Source organism: Ixodes scapularis, unplaced genomic scaffold (genome assembly GCF_016920785.2).
Source record: "Ixodes scapularis isolate PalLabHiFi unplaced genomic scaffold, ASM1692078v2 PGA_scaffold5__190_contigs__length_132052651, whole genome shotgun sequence".
Classification (NCBI taxonomy): domain Eukaryota; kingdom Metazoa; phylum Arthropoda; class Arachnida; order Ixodida; family Ixodidae; genus Ixodes; species Ixodes scapularis.
Genome location: NW_024609880.1, coordinates 18,166,958 through 18,172,717, shown reverse-complemented (window position 1 = coordinate 18,172,717; position 5,760 = coordinate 18,166,958). Strand labels below are relative to the sequence as shown.

The 5,760-nt window shown below is 48.9% G+C and overlaps 1 pseudogene; it reads left to right on the top strand.

Moving 5' to 3' along the window:
• The first annotated feature begins 339 nt into the window (after positions 1–339).
• LOC120848836 lies at positions 340–1,536 on the top strand (annotated as a pseudogene).
• The last annotated feature ends 4,224 nt before the right edge of the window (positions 1,537–5,760 follow it).

Here is a 5,760-nt window from a genome sequence, read left to right as displayed (position 1 = left end):
GGAACAAAATGGCAGCGGAAGAGGGTGTGGGAAAGAGAAACAGGCAGTTGGCATCACTCTATGCGAAGCGCACATGAAGGCACCCTAAGTACGCCAATATGTATACGCTCGAAGTCCTCGAATCGAACAACGATAACGTGTTGTCATTCCGGTTTCCGGCCTGTTTCTGAATGTCTCTCTATTTTGTGGGTAATCGATCATTGGAAATAAATCACGGAGTCCCGTGATCCCCTCCTCGAGAATCTCCTGACTCTGGTGCGGCGTGCAAACGATTCTACCAGAAAAAGAACCTTGTGATTCCAATTTGGAGAGTCGCCTCACTCCATCAATTCTGTCTCGATGAAGCGGACGCTAAATACGCATGTCTTCTTTACTGTCCAGGTCTTGCTGTGCCAGGTGGCAAGCGGCGGCGCCGAAAGCTTTGGCGCTGACAGCCTTGACATGGTTTTTTTTTTTATCAATAAGGCATAAATGGTGGCTCGACAGAACCTGGTCGCTTTTCCCTGGATTACAGTTTTCCGGAATCTACGTCCTACCCTGACGTCGCATCCAGAACTTTGCCTATACATGTTTAAAACTATCTCGTCGGTTTAAGTTGACTTGGTTACATCGTGACGGCACGGATGCTAAATACGCCTGTCTTCTTCACTTTCAAGGTCATTTACACATATCCCGTACAATGCTATTGTAGTGACGATCGGTATTTGTTTCTGTCATCAAAACCATGAACCATTTTTAGAGGCGTTCCGTCAGTGTGCCGTTACTTGATGTCTGCATTGTTATTACATTTCGAAGATGCAGAAAAAAATTGTGTGCCTAGTATCGAGGAATCACTCAACCAGCTTCTTGCTGACCAATCTGAAATGCGGAAAGAAATAAGAGAAAGAGAGGAAAACCAGTTACGTTTAGATGAATTAGTCAGAGATGTCCTAACACGGGCGGATAAAGCAAATAGGACGTAGATTATCTGAAAAAATATTTAGCGGCTCTTTCCTCTGCTCCAAGGTATTGCAGATATTTAGAGTGCGAACAAACTACAGGAGAAGAGGCTAGTTGAACTCGAAGGCTGGTCTAGAAAAGAGAACCTTGTTATATTTGGTATTTAAGAGTAGCCTGACGAAACTGGAGTCTAGCTTACAAACAGTCATAAATATTATTTTTAAATCCACTCTGAAGGCTACTGTAAACAGTGCTGATTGTCTGCATCGTCTTGGTAGGCATGTTCCCGAAAGAACTAGGCCAGTAATACTGCACTTCCAAGACCAGAGTGAAAATATGTCTGTTCTTAAGAATTGTCCATTACTGAAACGAAGAAACGTTCCTCTCCGGCATAATTGGTCGCAAGAAACAATTCGAAGGCGAAAGCGGCTCTGGGCATCACCGCAGCCAGATATACAATACGACGCTAAAGTGATTCTGGTTTATGATAGGTTTTATGTAAAGGTGACATATGAAACTGCCCAGCTGCAGCAAGAAACGTGTTCCCATTGCTCCGTGACGTCGAACAGAAATAACTTTCCGACTTGTGTCATTTAATTCCCAGAGCGTTTTGAATAAACTGAGAGATTTCAAGGCAATGCTTCTGAATTTTGAGGCCCACAGTACAGCGAAGTCATTCTCCTGAGACACTAAATATATCGAAAGGATAGACGCTGACGTGGGGGAGTCGTTGCGATTGTCTTAAGTCTGAATTAGGCGCGTGCATACTACCAGGAATTCCCAAAAACGAACGTTTCTGGCAAAAGCGAATTGTTTTGTGTATGTTCATACAGCCGGATGTTAGTCTGCCTCAATGGGCGTCTGGTGTCAGCTGTAGATGAGAAATTTAGCCAGTGCGTTAGAATCGCTAGCCTGGGGTCTTTGATACATGACCGCACGCCGGTATGATTGCAGAAAAACCATTGCCACCTCAGCGAGACCTTACACCGCCAGCGCACCTCGACATTGACCCTAAGCTTCCGGGCCAGAAACGTCACCAGCTCTTTAACCTCTTCGCCGAATACCGGAACTGCTGCGCCAAACCGCCGTTGCAAAACACCGCAACGTTACCATGGACGACGTCCTCCCTGTGAATCAATCGCTGTACAGAGTCTCCGTAATAGACAGGCTGGTAATCCAGAAGCAAGTTCAAGAGATGCTGAACGACAACATAATCCAGCCTTCTAGCAGTCTGTGGGCCTCTCCAGTCGTTCTGGTTAAGAAGGACGGAAATCTTAGGTTTTGCGTGAACTACCGGTAGCAGCACGCGGCAATAAAGAAAGACATCTATCCACTCCCCCACATCGATGACAGGCTAGACCGTCTGCACCACTCTCCACACTTTTAATTCATGGACCTTAAGCCCGGCTATTGGCAGATCGAAGTCGAAGAACACGACAGAGAGAATACAGCTTACGTCACGCCGGATGGAATGTACGAGTTCAAGGTAGTGCCCTGTGGACTGTGCACGGCGCCAGCGACTTTCCAGCGGGTCATGGACACTGCAGAGGCAGGACTGAAGTGGCAGAGCTGTCTTGTGTATCTTGTTGACGTCGTAGCGTGCGACAACTCGAGGTCTTCTCCAAACCATAAGGACCGCGGGACTCACCCTCAAGCCGTCAAGGTGTCGGCTCCCAGATGATGAACTAAAGTTTCTAGATCACGTGGCTAGTAATGAAGACGTTCGCCCTGACACAGAGAAGACTCGCGCTATTGCGGCATTTCCATCGCCGAGAGACAAGAAGGCCGTGCGAAGATTCCGCGGCCTATGTGCCTACTATCGGTGCTTCGTTCGGGACTTCGGATGAATTTCTGCATCGCTCAAAAACCTCACGAAGGACGCCAAGAAGTTCGAATGGGCCGAGGAGCAGCAGCAGGCATTCGACGAGCTGAAGCGACGACTGCAGACTCCTCCTGTTCTTGGACATTTTGACCAGGATTGTGAAACCGAACTTCGCACGGACGCTAGTAACGCAGGACGTGGAGCGATACTGGTGCAAGTGCAAGAAGGCATTAAGGGAGTCAACGCCTACCCAAGCCGGACACTGTTCAAGGCGGAGAGAAATTACTCCACGATTGAGAAAGAATGCCTTTCTGTCGTCTGGGCAATCACGAAATTTCTTCCGCACTTGTACGGGAGCCCGTACCGCTTAGCCACGGACCACCACTCACTCTGTTGGCTCCCGAGCCTCAAGGACTCAAGTCAGGCCGCAAGCACAGCGACGCTGGCTGGCTTTTTTGAACCCCGTCGAAACACCTTCCGGCAGCAGCGACGACGACGACGACGAGTGCTTCTTAGGCGCAGTTAACACCGAGGATATCGTGCGGCGTCAACGAGACGATCCGAAGGTGCGCGCACTAATAGAGCACCTGGAAGGGCGCGGGAGTACCATGCCACGTGTTTTCTTACGAGCCCTGGTGACCTTCGCCATTCGACAAGGAGCATTAAAAAAAAAAAAATCTTCGGGGACAACAATTCGCCATGGCTGCTGGTAATGCCGGCCAACCTTCGAGGGGAGCTATTTCAAGCCTGCTAAGGCGACACGACGTCCGGTCACCTTGGTTATAGTCAGACACTGGCCCGTATTCGTGAAAAGTATTATTGGCCTAAGCTTCCCAAAAACGTCCACCTATACACATGATCATGCCACGAGTGCCAGCGACATAAAAAACCGCCGACGAAGCCGGCAGGTCTCCTGCAGCCAATTCCTTCGCTAACTGCACGCTTCCAGCAGATCATAATGGAGCTACATGGCGTTTTTCCGCTGTCAACGTCGGGAAACCGCTGGATTATCGTCGCTACAGATTGCAGCAAGCGATACGCCGAAACGAAAGCCCTGCCTTCAGGCACTGCTGCGGATGTTGCCAAGTTTTTCATCCGGTTCATCGTCCTTCGGCCCGGCGCTCCCGAAGTTCTGATTACAGATTGCTGGCCATCTTTCATGGCAGAGCTGATGCAAGAGATCCTCCGTCTCAGCCACACCAACCACCGGTGAACCACAGCGTACCCTCTTCAGACTAATTGGCTGAGGGAACGCCTAAACAAGACCAACGCCAACTTGGTGTCGATGTACGTCAACGTGGAACACAAGACGTGGGACAAGGACTTGCGAATATCAATTTCGCCTACAATACAGCGGTTCAAGAGACCACTGGTGTTACACAAGACCAGCTGGTGCATGGTTGCATAGCGATCACGATGCTTGACGCCATGCTACCTCACGAGCCAAGTGGCGACGGAAGTGACGACGCCCCGGTGGTTGCGCAAAACGCTGAAGAATTCTGCCAGCTCGTGTGACTCCGTATTCAAGACCAGCAACGTGTCGACGCTGGCCGCAAAAAACTTCGTCGTCGCGACGTCCACTTTGAGCCCGGACACAGAGTCTGGGTGTGGACACCTATTCGCTGCCGCGGTTGCACCGAGAAGCTGCTAAAACGGTACTTCCGATGCTACAACGCGCTTCGCCGGCTCGGGGACATGAACTACGAAGTGACACACGACCTAACACGGACTTCGTCTCGTCGTCCTCCGCGACCGGAAGTCGTCCGCGTTGTGCGCCTCAAGCGGTACTACCCTCAATGGGACTGTGAACTGTGTTCCCGTACTACGCTCGATAGGATTGTACTTTACAAGCTTCCGTAGTTTGCCATTATTTTTGTTTGTTTTGCTATTTTCTTTCCGCCAGGTAGCATCGAGACTTTGCGTTAATAAAAGGGTAGTGTAATGCCACGGACGTCACCGAGCGAGCGCGTGCGTGGCCGAATGGTTACCGTGCTTGACTGTCGCGCGGAGGACCTGGGTTCGATTCCTGGGAACAGAATGTTATTTTATTTACTCTTTCTACTTGGCGATCTCGCAAAATCAAAACCTCTCTTGTCTGATCGACTTGCGATGTTCTGTAAGCCGAAAGTTAAAGGCCGAATATTCCAGAAACACATGCGGCTACAAATAGCGCTCCGCGTGGCAAGCCGGAGTCAGTCTCGCCCCAGCGCTCGATTCTGCTCTTACGCCGCCATCGAAGCCTGAGACGCTAACCTTTCTCTGTTTTGTTTTGGTGACAAGTTCGCCCTATTACACTTATCAGTTCCCTCAGTTATTCTTTGTGTTGTCACGTCGTTATTCGTGGCGATATGCCTGACTCGTCGCACAACGGGTCGTAAAGGTCGCCGGACCGGTACTTGCCTGACTCCCGGTGAATAAAAGCCCATAATTATTGCTTTTCTATCGGCGATCATCGGGAAAATGTTTAAAAAAAGTAAAGAAGATTTTACCAGGAGAAGTTATTTGTGGTTAAAGCACCAACAGGCAGACGTGCATAAAGTTCTATAAAAAAGGTTTAAAAAACGCAATTGGACTAACAGAAATGCGGCTACAAGCAGAAAACTTAATCAAAGAAGGCACCACCTAATGCAACTCATTAAAGACAGTTGACTGAAAAAGGCGTCATTTAACATGGTGTCACGCCTTTCGCGCAACATACTTTTATCTTTTCTAGCCCCTCCGGTGATCCACAGATCAGACGGCGTTGCGAATTCGTGCTTTCTTGCGCACATCTGCTGACAAAAAATCACACATTTTTACATTGCCGCCTTCACTTGAATCGCCGGAAAGCTTGCCCGAAAGGCGCTCTTGTCGGCACCAAATTATGTGACACAGAAGGAAGCAAAGAATTATTTGAAACCCCTGGCATAGCTGTTAGAAACTATTAAATCTGTAAAATTTGTAAACAAAACTGTTTGCGAACCACTGGATTGGTTCTATTTCTTCATTGTTTTGTGTAG